Source organism: Diabrotica undecimpunctata, chromosome 7, assembly GCF_040954645.1.
Source record: "Diabrotica undecimpunctata isolate CICGRU chromosome 7, icDiaUnde3, whole genome shotgun sequence".
Classification (NCBI taxonomy): Eukaryota; Metazoa; Arthropoda; class Insecta; order Coleoptera; family Chrysomelidae; genus Diabrotica; species Diabrotica undecimpunctata.
Window position 1 is genome coordinate 125,287,830 of NC_092809.1, and position 13,868 is coordinate 125,301,697.

At 33.5% G+C, this 13,868-nt stretch overlaps 1 protein-coding gene across 2 annotated transcripts in view; it reads left to right on the forward strand.

Moving 5' to 3' along the window:
• Positions 1-1,805: 1,805 nt before the first annotated feature.
• The window catches only part of LOC140445782 (uncharacterized), a 283,762-nt gene continuing 271,699 nt past the window's right edge, over positions 1,806-13,868 (forward strand). For both annotated transcript variants that reach the window (XM_072538120.1, XM_072538123.1), the window contains exon 1: positions 1,806-2,041. The gene's annotated coding sequence lies outside the window, so the exon portion shown is untranslated. The remainder of the gene's footprint in view (positions 2,042-13,868) is intronic.

A 13,868-nucleotide genomic window follows, 5' to 3' on the forward strand; every position in this document is an offset into this window, starting at 1 on the left:
TTTAATACATTTCAGAAAAACATTACAAATAATTTTTCTTAGTTGTCTTAATTACTTTTTAGGAATTAAACCATAGTACTTACTTAAGAAAATTATAATTTATTTAAAACTTCGAGCTTTAACATAGAACCTTAATTAATTCGGATGCCACAAATGCCAATGTGCTAAATGCCACATAATTAAAGCATGAAATAATTATTTTACAGGTACATTTCCTAAGATGTTAAAAATCTTTAAATAATTTTTTCACTGGATGCTAAAGTGTTACGTTTAGCGTACTGCTACATACCATAGAGGGGCTGCAAAACTTAATGAACAAAATAACGGAAACAAGTAGAACATATGCACTGGATATAAACACCAGCAAAACCAAGCTAATGATCATCAGCAAGGAAAACATAACTGGAGCAAATCTGTATGTGAACCAAATGAGAATTGAACGTGTCTCACAGTACAACTACTTAACTATCATCAATGAGTTGTGGGGCAATACCCAAGAGATTAAATGTCGCATCGGAAAGGCAAAAAGTGCATTCTTGACTGTGAGCTCTGTATTCAAGAGCCATGACCTCACCCTAGAAACAGAAATAAGGCTCCTTAAATGTTACGTATACTCAGTGCTTCTGTACGGAGTAGAAACGTGGACATTAAAGGCGGAAACTCTACCAAAACTTCAGGCTTTTGAGCTTTGGTTATACAGAAGGATCCTGAAGATATTATGGACAGACAAAGTCACCAATGACGAAGTACTGCGGAGGATGAACACAACCGCGGATTTGATCAACATCGTGAAGGGCCATAAGCTGCAGTACTTGGGACATATATAATGAGAAATCAAGGCAGATACGAGCTACTCCAATGCATTTTTCAAGGTAAAATTAAAGAAAAAAGGGCCCCAGGACGAAGAAGAATATCCTGGCTGCTAAGAGAGCATGGTATAGAAAGCTATTCCGTATAGCAACCAACAAAGTCATCATAGCCAGAATGATCGCCAACATTCGGAACGGACAGACCCTAAGAAGAAGAAGACAGTCAGAAATCAGGAAGTATTAAGAAGAGCAGGCCTCCAGGATAGGGCACTCTTTGATTATGTAAAAAGTAAGAAGACTGCATAATTAGGGTACGTATTACGGAGAGAACGATACACTTTTTAGCAACTAGTACTACAAAGAAAGATAGAGGGTAAGAGAGGTCAGGAATCCACAGTTACGAAATTCTTCGGAATGCTGCTAAAAATAGAATAATTTATTCCTGACTAGTATCTCGCCTGACAAGACAATGTACGGTGGATGCTTACATAGAAATGCACGGCACCTTAAGAGGAAGAAGAAAAGTTTGTCTAAAGTAGATATCTAATTTTAAAAATATTTTCTTCCTGTTGACGTTTTCGGTGCTTTTGTAATAGTGCTATAAATAATTTTCAAATGGATTATAAGATGTTTTTTTTTAATTTAAAATTACGTACAACGAAAATATTAAAATTCATCCCTTTAATTCCACGCCAAACTCCTTAAGAGAATCTCGATTTCACTTTTAAACAGTAAATATTTTTAACACAATAAAATTATTACAGGTTAAAGCATAAATTTTATCGTCTGCGAGACAATTCGTGAGTTCGACACATTTAGGTAAAATGTTACCTGTAGCTGCAGGTAAGTATTATTTCCAGAAGAAGCTCTACTTCCACCGGACTACGGGCTTAAGAGGTCGGTCAGATACTATACGACTACGAGAGACACAACTATCTACCCATTTGTGTACACCTTTCGTGAGTTGTTTTGTATTTTGTTTCTTTTAGTATTGCAGTGACAACCGAGAAAGGGGGACTACGGACAGTGTGTCGCGGCAAGTCCGTGTTTCGTGCGTGAATCTAGTACAGGTGAAATTTTACCGAAAAATAAGATAAGCTTCAATTAATCGAAACCTGACAGTAAAAAGTGGACACTTTTAATATCCGATTAAAATTCAACCGTGTTTTTCTTCCTTAAGTCGTTTTTGTGGTTTCTGGAGAGTTTGTAGGTGCTGATAGCCGATAAAAAAGGTAAGTAGTATTTACATTTTGCAAAGTGTAGGTTATATCAAATTACAACTCGGTCAAGCGGTAAGAATTAATGTAATTAATAGGATAAATTTCTAAATATTAATGGATATTCGATGAACAGTCGATGTCAGATTGTGATCTAGTTAAAGTTTTGAATATATTATAAAAACTGATACTCCAAATTATGTCTAGTAAAATAATAAATAGCATTCAAATGTCATAATATACTTATATTTAAAATATATTTTCGCTAATCGTTTTTGTGGTCCTGTTCCTGTTTCATAATATTTCAAAATGATAGTTTGCAGTTAAATTGTATAATAATTACTAAAATATTTTTCTAGACATATTAAAGGGTTTAATTGAATTTTCTTAATATTTCTCTTATGCAATATAAAAACTTTTTTTAATGTCCAATTAGGCAATTATAAAAATTCAAAAAAAATCGGTCGCTATATTTAGATCAAAGGGAATGTATGGTACGATTATGTCATTGTTCTAGATAAGTAACAATAAATAGATAATTGAAAACACTAATGCGTGAAGGGCGAATATTATGTAAATTTTTTTATGAAATAGGGTTTTAGTATTTAAAAAACCTTTTTTATTCGTTAAAATTAGTGAGAGTTTTATAACTCTTGTACAAAACTGACACAAGAAGGTATGGATGTTTATAATTTTTCTATTATACGTTAAACAGTCCTCCATAAAGATCCTTGCAATCTTCTGTCAATAAAACTGCTGTATTGAAACGATATTGTTACAATTTATGCGGGATTTTCATTATATGTTAATATTTTGAATATATTAGGTATTTTTTATTTTTCATCTATTATTCTTAAAGAAATATGATCTTGTGTTAATCTACTTATTATTATTAAAGAAATGCGTTCATTAATTTTAGCTCTTTAACTCATTATTAACCTATAGTTGTGGTACTTTCCATTTTACTTATTTATCATATTAGTATTTAATAAAAATAAAATTTATTGTAGATTTGAACGACTTTGCATAACTAAATAGATGGAAAATTCGATTTTGTTGGTACTTAAGTTAAAAATATGTGCATTCATTTTGCGGTTCGTAAATACAAAGGAGATACAATTACCTATATTCAATGTTGCCACTAAGTAAAATTGTTTAGCGCTATTTTTTTTCTGTATACCTACTTGTACACTAATAAGAGCAGATTTAATTTAACTTGTGGCTTTTTTGAAAACGGTATTATTTATTGACAGAAAATTTAATCCTGTTAAAGATCATCCAAATTCTGAAAAAATCGTTCAATTCCAATTTTTCAATCCAAGATTAGGGGAGACTGGGGCAAGTCGGTCGATACCATTTAAAAACAACTAATTAAGATTGATGGATACATATAATAATATAGAAATGGATATCTTAGTTGCAATTTGGCAGCATCAAAATTTATTAGCTAATATTCGCCACAATCAAATATTAATAACTTGGAAGTAAATGAAAACCGCAATCTTTTTATACCTAATTTTTCAATCTCAGTCGAAGACATTTTTAACAACATTTTAACCTTAACTAATAAGTTAACCAGTGGTCCAGATGGTATTCCCGATTACTTTCTAAAGAATTGTATTTATCCACTAACTAATCCTTTACATTTTCCTTTTGAGTCATCATTAAATACATCAGTTTTCCCAACTTTATGGAAGCATTCTTATATCTGCCCAATTTTTAAATCAGGTAATAAACGAGACATAACAAATTATCAAAGCGTGTGTAAACAATCATCCATACCAAAACTTTTTGATAGACTAATGCACGATCAATTAAAATTTTATTGTAAAGAGCACGTAATACACAATCAACATGGATTTTATCAGAATAAATCAACGGTAACAAATTAAACGCCTTGGAGAATAACAGTCAGATGGATACTATTTATAATGACTTCTCCAAGGCATTTGACAGAGTAGATAATAACATCCTATTAGAAAAACTAAATGCCTTTGGCTTCAGTCATCAATCCTTACAATGGTTTAGCAGCTTTTTAAGAGACCGCACACAACAAGTGAGAATAGGATGTTTTAATTCCAATATAATTCATGTGACATCAGGAGTACCCCAAGGAGCTCACGGTTCACCCTTGTTATTTAATATGTTTGTGAACGATATATCAGAATGTTTTAAGAAACTGCGATTTCCTGATGTGTGCAAATGATTTGAAATTATTTAAATCCGTAGGTCCAAATGATGACATCTTCTTCTTCTTATGGTGCCTATCCGTTACGGATGTTGGACACTAACATGGCTATTCTGACTTTGTTGACTGCTGCCCTGAAAAGTCCGGTAGTGGTAAAGTTAAACCATTGTCGCAGGTTATGCAGCCAGGATATTCTTCTTCGTCCTGGACCTCTTTTCCCATGCACTTTACCTTGAAGAATGGTCCGAATTGGGTTGTATCGTTGTTCATTGCGCATTATATGACCCAGGTTATCAGAAATGATGACATAAGTAACTTTAATTCAAGAAGATTTAGACCGATTGAGTATTTGGTGTGAGAATATTATTTTGCATTTAAATGTTGCTAAATGCTGCTATATAAGTTTTTATAGAAGTTGTAAAAAATATGATACTTTGTATACAATTAATGATAATGAATTATCTTATGTTAAAACAATAAAACACTTAGGAGTCACATTTGATGAACAGTTGCGTTTTGTAAAACATATAAATGATGTAACAGGTAATTCTTAAAAGCTTTAGGTTTTATCATTCTCAACTATCTGAGACTATCTGTTTGGGCTTTAAGAACGGTTTATTATGCTTTGGTCGTATCTAAAGTGGAATATGCATCTATTGTATGGTCTCCACAATACAAAGTTCATTTAGTACCTTTTTTAGTTAATTTTTTACCTGATTTAGTATTTGTGTTTAAATTATTAAATGGTTTAATTTGTTGTCCCGAACTTCTCCAATCTATTAACTTATATGTTTCCTCCAGAAGTCTCAGATATGTTGATCAGTTTTATATACTTTTTTACCGTACAAATTATGGTAAGCACTCAACCATTGAGCCAACACTGAAAATTATAAATAGGAACAATTTAGAAATATTTGGTGTCTCCTTGGCTTCATTTAAAAATTGGATAAAAAGAGCTTGACAATTTATAGGTACTTTTTTGTTTATTTTAATTCATCTTGTTTCATATATAATTAATAGTTTGTTTTATTTATATTAAGATTTTAGTTTCACTTAGTTTTTAAGCAATTACAGGGATTGATTTTTTTAAGAAGAAGAAATAAATAAATTTTAAGATTTTGAAGAAAATTATTTTCTTTAGCGCGATACATTCCGCGGCAACTTACCTCGCTTCGGCGCAAGTTGTCGCTGGGTCGTGGAACGTTGTCGCGAACCCTTCTTTTTAATTTAATAGACTAATTTTAAACTATTTTTATTTTTTAATAAGATATACAAAAAGAAAATATTATTTAATAAACACCAAGTTATTTATCGTTATCTATCAATTACTAATTATTTCGTCTTCATTTAGAATTTAGACAATTAATACATGAACAAAAATTTTTTTGGATCTTGTTTGTTTTTGTTTGCTTTATCATCTTGAGTTTTTTTTTAACGATGACATTTTCATTAGACGCTTTTTAATCTAAACGTGCTGTTCTAGTCTCTTCATTTTGTCTAAATTACTACTTCGTGGGTCAGGACGATCTGTAGAATATGAGGCATAAACTCTTCTTCTGAAAATCATTATCTCATCAACCTGTATGCGGCCACTGCTTGACATAGGTCTCCCTCTGCTCTTTCCATCTGTCTCTGTCTTGTGCGGTTTGCATTCGTTTATTGATAACACGCTTCAGGTCGTCAGTCTAGTTGGTGGGCGTCTTCTGCGCCGTAGTGCTTCTTGGTCTCCACTCGACAATACGTTTTGTCCATCGGTTGTTTGATAATCTGGCGAAGTGTCTGATGACGTCTGTTGTTTTTGTTCCTTTTGAGGTATATGGGCAGGTCTTATTTAAATAACAATCTAGTTTAATTTACCAAACGCTGCCCAGACTAATTCTATGCGACGTGTAAGCTCACATGTCTGGTTATCTTTGCCCAACCGAATTTCATGTCCTAATTACTTATACGATGCAGTCTGCACAATATCCCTTCCATCAACAGCAATATTTCGATTTAGCACCAGGTTACTCATTGTTTGCGTCTTGTTCATAGTAATCTTTAGTCCGACCTCCAAGGAAGCGTGATGTAATTTTTCAAACATTATTATTGCATCATCCATTCGATCGGCTATAAGGACGATGTCATCTGTAAATCTCAAATGACTGAGCTTCTCTCCATTTATATTGATATCATGCTCGTTCAGATGTGCCTTCTTACAAGTATGTTCTAGAAGCGTTGTGAATAGCTTTGGAGAGACGGTATCTCCTTGCCGTACTCTTCGTTGTATACAGAATTTATTTGTTTCTTGTTCAGTTTCCTTGTTTTTCCCAAGGCTTCAGCTTTTCAGCTTCACATTCTGCTTTCCGTCAGTTGTCTTATTATATCTATTAGCTCTCTGGTATTTTTTTTAGTTTTTCTTTATGGGTCAGAACGGTCGAGCAGTACTCTCTTCCCGTTTCTTTTAGAGCTTTCGTTATGCCATCATTTGCTTGATCTACATCTTCCATTTCGTCTTGCAAGTCTTGTATATGTCTAGTTAGTGTATCTTCATACAGGTCGTTGTTTTCTGGGGGAATCCATTTCTTTTTTCTTGTTTTTAGGATCACTTTTGTTCTTTCCAATTTGACATTCATTAGTCTCGAATTAATCTGTGGTCGCTTCTTATTGAAAATTTGTTAAGTATTTGTCTGTTTTGTTATGATATAATCTATTTTATTTTTGATACGGCCACCTGGGCTGATCCATGTCCATTTACGCTGAGACTTTTTATCAAAAAAAGAGTTCATAATGAATAAATTTTCCTAGTGTAAGAAGTTGAGCAATCTTTGTCCTTGTTTATTTCTTTCGCCATATCCCTACTTATTCATTGCTACTTCTGCGTCATCTTGTTTAAACTCCATTTTCGCATTAAAGTCGCCCGTAATTATTGTGTAATATGCTGGTGGGCATGTAACGCTGTTTCTAGGTCCTCATAAAATTCTTTAATTGCTTCATCCGAGTGGGTAGTCGTTGAAACATATGTCTGGATCTGGACCTGGACTTTAAGATTATACCTATATTGCACTTAGTTTGAAGATGAGATATACAATCCTCGGGCTTATGCTGATAATTTCAACTACATTTTATGTGTGCTTTCTATGTATAATGAATCCTACTCCACCATTTGAAGTGTCTTTTTCTTCTCTAAAATGAAATACGTGTCCTAATTAAAGAGTAATTTGGGCTTCTAGTCTTCGTTTTATTTCTTCTGAAAATATATCTCTATTAAACCGATCTCTCCAATGGCGGCAAGTCTTGCGAACAGTGTGGAGGAAAAGATAACACTGCCACGCCATTTTTTAGGAAATCTAAAGCAGCAATGGACAGGTGAGAGTCATCTTTATCCAGCAATAGCAGAACAGGTTTTCAGGGAACACGTAACATGGTTAACAAAATGTTTACACCATTCTAAAAAATTAGTTGCTGTGATTCACCCCGAAAGAACTTGTATTTCTAATACCTCCTGGTGGAACATTGTTTTAGATATGTTGTCTGAAATTCACCCTGTAGTGATTCCAGTTTCGTCGATATTATAATATATGTCTAGTGGTCCAATTTGATTGGACCCCAGTAAACTTTCTGTCTTAATTTCTTTGTAAGCAAAGGCTTTAAAAAGGCTACCTAAAAATTGTACCTGATTATGTTGCTTCAGACCATACCCCAGTAATAGGGACGCTAAGTTCAATATTTGTTGAGAAGGAATCTCCAGCGAAACTGCACAATTACAAAACTTATTGGAATTCATATAAGGAACAAATACATAAAAAAATAAACCTTAATATTTCAAATAAAACAAAAGGTAAATTTGAAATGGTGGTATATGAATTTACCACACTTAAAGGATAAAAGAAACCGTGCCATCAATATTAAAAACCAACTTAAAGAGAAGAGGCGACTAAGGAAGATATGGCAAACAAGGCAGCAGCAAGATAAAATTAACTACAGAGAACCGCAAGACAACTAAAAAATACAATAGTACAGCACAAAAACGCCTACGTTGAAAATTATCTGCTAAATTTAACACCAACAGTAGATACCGATTATTCACTTTAAAAGGCCACCAAGAAATTAAAACAAGCCAGTAAACACATAACAGCATTAAGAAACCCAGATGGTTCATGGGCGAGAATAGATCAAGAAAAAGCAGAGACATTTGGAAAATATATTGAAGAAAATTTTCAACCTGTACCCTCGGCCAATGCTGAAGAAGATTAAGCTATTTACGAAAGTGTAGCAACAATCCAACAGCCAAGAGTGCAAATTAAACCAGTATCAAAGAGGGATGTAAAAAGTGATATTAAATATATGTATATTAAAAACCAAAAAAAGCACCAGGTTATGACCTTATAACAGGAACTATCTTAAAAGAGTTAGCAGATAAAGGAATAGTTATGATGACATAACTTTTCAATTGTACCAAAGCTCAAAATTGTACCAACTCAGTGACCAAGACTTATTAAGATAATAACTGATAATAATCTTTTCCCGGATCATCAGTTTGGTTTCAGAGAGAAGTATTCAACAATAGAACTAGTACATAGAGTCGTTGATATACTGTATAAAACTTTTGAGGAAAGAAATACTTCTCTACACTCTTTCTAGACGTCAGCCAGGCTTTTGATAAAGTCTGGCATGAAGGGTTGCTATTCAAAATAAAAATGAGCATTCGAGTGAATGTTTACTTTACTAAAATCATATTAAGAAAGAAGATACTACCGTGTTTAGTATGGATCAGAAACATCAAACATCTATCCTATACGATCTGAAGTCTCTCAAGGTAGTGTTCTCGGTCCTATTATTGTATCTGCTATTTTCGCACGACATACCAACAAACACAAATGTAACGACTACAACTTTCGCAGACGACACTGCTATGTTAGCCACAGATAATAATCCTGCAACAGCTACTGAATCTCTTCAAGGGCATATTAGGTACATTGAAAAGGGACAAAAAGATGGTGCATAAAGATCAATGAATCTAAATCACAACATACCATCAACCTAGTATAGAAATAAATAACAAAGCAATTCCACAATCTGAAAGCGTTAAATACCTTGGAATGCACCTGGCCAAAACTTTGACATGAAGAACCCATAGGTATATGGAAAAAGCACCAACAGTGTTGAACTTAAAATTTCCTAAACATTATAGGATACTGGGCAGAACATAGAAGTTGTCTATTCTTAATAAACGGTTTATCCATAATGGAAAGATTTCAATCCAAATTGTTACGCCTATATCAGACGCCCCATGGTTCGTACCAAACAAAGATATTTATTGTGATCCAAAATATCTACGATCAGTAAAGTGATAGTTTAGTGCAGTACTCGCTACCTAAAACGTCTAGAAAACCATCCAAATGCCCTGGCTATAAACTTGCTTTAACCTAAAAGCGTTTTTTTTAATGGATCGTTTTGGATGGTTTTTTAGCCTAAAAGCCTAAAACGTAAAACTCCATTAGACCTGACTTATAAATAAGTGTTCTAACTCACCGTAATTGTGTATATATTTTAGATATAATAACCTTTAAAGAACCTTTAAAAAACGCATTTTAATTTCTGTCGATAGTATACTCTGATCAAAAGATATCGAATTTTTACCGCCGAGTTGCTGTTAAAAAATTGATTTCGCGCGTAATTGACATTCAAAATCGCCGGTCGCTTCAAGCGTTGTTTCATGAAGGGACGGTTCATTTTACATAAAAAGTGCTAATAAACATTTTTGTTCAAAATGATCTCAGCTACATTTCTTGGTTGAAACTTTTTTCTACGGCGTACAAATCCTTATACTTCGATATTTTCCGTTTCCCCTCCCTACTAGGAGTGGCTTTTTTAACAGGACAAGATACCCAACTTCACCGGTCTTGCTACTCCACTGTTAGAATATGCACGAATGACGAAAGACTGAGGAATATTGACGAGTTTTTAAAATATTAACTCATGTTACGATATCTGTATTTACGAACATTCTTACCATCAATTTCTCTAATAAAATAATTAAATTAAATAAAAAAAATATATATGAACATTAATTCAACCTACCGACACAAGAATGTACGAACTATACCCATATTGTATTCTTGTATCTTCAAACTTATCAAACTATAAAAACAAATGTTAAATGTCAAAGGCAGCCGAACGTCGTTAATAACCAAAGAGATTATTTATTGCAATATAAAAGGTCCCAACTATAATTCAAACATGATGGCGCTGCTTTGAGTATTTATTATTCATTTTATTGATCTTAATTAAAAAGATCCATTTTAATGTTTAGAAAAGAGTTAAATGCCAATACAAATATGTCCTAAATGTAATTTAGATATCTTTAATTATTAACTTCTGTTGTTTAATTTGTTTCAGAGCCTTAATTTGTGCCATATGATTCATATAAATGTGCAATCATTATTCAATAAAACTTACAGTAATAATTTAGCTAAGGCAATAAATGCAAATACAAATCATCAAAACACCGAAAAATTGTATAAGAAATTACAATTTCAAAAGCAAAAACTAAATCATGATAGAAACATAGCATCACTATCTTTACTTTCATTACTATGACGACTTGGCTTCCCTAATTACATTTTTCGTAAGGTTCTGTATTACATCATACCAATACTAATCACCTTGACATACCTATCTTATCTAAGCACCTTCCACAAAGTTCTCCTATTTTCCTCGCTTCTTATTCCAAGAACTTTTCTGTTTTTCGTACTTGATGCCTTACCTAGATTTTCACTAATAAATTTATTCTTAATTTTATAATTTTGTTACTCCACTCAGGAAAGGGAAACTCTGAACCCAAACGCCTGGTCCTCCAGGTTGGGGGGTTAAGGCATTGGGCTAACTCCCTAGTACTTGTAAAAAAAAAAACATAAAAATGTTCAAAATACAATCACACGCCTCGGAATAGGACGGCACAACAAAGACGACATAAGCTTCCAAAAAAAAACGTTCAAGGTATATCAAAAAAACTCAATGAAGTCTTACATGAATTAACAGAACTAAAAATAGACATAGCAGTCATTACCGAAACAAAAAAGAAGGGAACCGACTCGGAAAATCTAGGAAAATATGACCCTTTCTATAGTGGAGTACCAAAAGAATGTAGAGCTCAACAGGGAATTTCTTTAATGATTCACAGAAGACTAAGACAATTCATAACAACCTGGGAAGCCATAAATGAAAGATTAATTAAAGTAAATATGTGTCTTCACGGATATAAAGTAACAATTATTATGGGCGTATACGCAATAAGTAACGACGCACTAGCCAACGTAAAAGACGCATTTTTTAAACAGCTACACGAAGAAATATCGAAAATAAGTCAATCGCGGGAAATAATATTAATGGGGGATATTAGCAGTAGAGTAGGAAGAAAATATGCGGATGAAATAGTAGGAACATACGGAGAAGACACCAGAAACAACAATGGTGAAAGATTCATAGATTTATGCAACCAGAATCAACTCAGAATCTTAAATGGATACTTTCCACATAAACTGATACACAGCTATACATGGATTCAGGAAACACGAAACATAAAATCAATAACCGATTATATTGTAACAAAACAAAAAACCCGACTGAGAGTACAAGATGTAAGAGTTCAGAGAAGCGCAACATGCGGTAGTGATCACTATTTATTACTTCAAAAATACACTTTCCAAGCCGAAGATAACAGAGAGAAACACATATATACATAAAGAAGACAAAAAAGATATAGAAACGAAGATACATCAGAAGCCTAGATGAAGAAAGTACGCAAGAGTTATTCAAAAATAGATTGAATGAGAAGCTACAAATTTCCGACCCTAAGAATATCGACCAGTTATATGAACAAATAAAAAACTGTTTACACGAAGCAGCATTTGAAGCAATGGGATACTACATAAAACCCAAGGCAAACAAACCCTACTGGTGGGATAACGAAATAGAGGAAGAAATAAAATGTAAAAGACAACTATACTAACAATATTTAAGCTCCAAATCATTACAAGACAAAATAAAATATAAAGAAAAACAAGTAGAAGTACGAAGGAAAATCTCTAAGAAGAAGAACGAGTCTTTAGAAGGAAACTGCCAACCAATAAATACTTATCTTGTGGGAACCAGAAGCACAGAAAGAGCTGGAAACTGATAAAAAAAATGAGAAAAGTAAAGAATAAAGAAGTAATACAGAGCATAAAACCTAAAGACTGGGAAGAGTATTTCAAAGACTTTTTGGCAGAGAATAGAGTCGAATTTCAAGAACATAGGAATCAAAACCAAGATAGAATTTCAATAGTCGGCTTACCAATTAGATTAACAATAGAAAAAATTAAAAATGTATGTAAACAGCTAAAGAACAAAGCACCCAGACCAGGGGATACACCCGGAAAATTGTTTAAGTAAGGAACGAACAAATTGTATGAATGTCTTTGACAACTATTTCAAGAATGCATAAACACAAGTGAAATCTCTACGGAATGGAAGATATCATACCTCAGTACTATACATAAAAAGGGTGATACAAATAATTGCGAAAATTACCTAGGAATAGCTGTAACCGGATCTATGAATCGAATATATGGAAAGGTTTTAAAGAACAGAATCGAGAGAGAATATTTAGATTATGAAGCAGAAGAACAAGGAGGATTTCGTACGGGTCGATCCACTATTGACCACATTTTCTGCTTAACCCAGATAATAGAAAAAAAGATGACAAGGAATCAAGAGAATCATACGTTGTTCGTCGACCTACGGAAAGCCTACGACAGCGTTCCACTGAAGAAGCTGTGGCAATCAATGAAAAGCACGATTATTAATATATAATTTTGCAACAGATGCTATTTTGGGCTTAATCTCCTCCTTAAATCCATAATTATATCGAGAAATACAAAAATAAAACTCTACAAAACAATAAGTCCTAACATATGGTTCAGATACCTGAAATCTAACAAAAAATAATGAAAACATGTTAGGTTGTTTCGAAAGAAAAGTACTAAGGCGAATCTATGGAGCAGTGAATGACAATGGAGTGTGGAAAAAGCGATACAACTTCGAACTTTATAAAATATACCAGGAACCTGATATCGTAAAACATATTAAGATAGGACGTCTGAGGTGGATAGGGCATGTAATGCGGATGGAACAAAATGAGCCAGCTAGAAAAACGCTCTTTAATAGACCCATTGGTCAGAAAAGAAGAGGAAGACCTGGAACAAGGTTCCTTGATAACAACGATGAAGACATGAGAAATATGGGAATACGTGCTTGGCGGAGGAAGGCGATGGATAGGGACGACTGGAGAGAAATTCTTGAGGAGGCTAGGATCCACGCAAGGTTGTAACGCCAGAATGATGAATCATTTTTCTACAGTTTTGAGCCACTAACATAGCTGCTATCTTAGACCATATGATCCGATCATCCGCGGGAGGTTATTTGGCAAGACGTCATTTACACATATCCTACATCTCTATGGGGCTGCTGATTCTCTCATCCTCAATCCCCATTTAATTCAGAACTCCTTTTCACTTAAGCTGGAATGGACGCGAATAGTGGTCGTGTCTATGCAGTGTCTTCTCTCCCAGAATTACATAACTGTATACTTACGTTCATTTATACTTGTATGACTAATTTGCAATGACACTG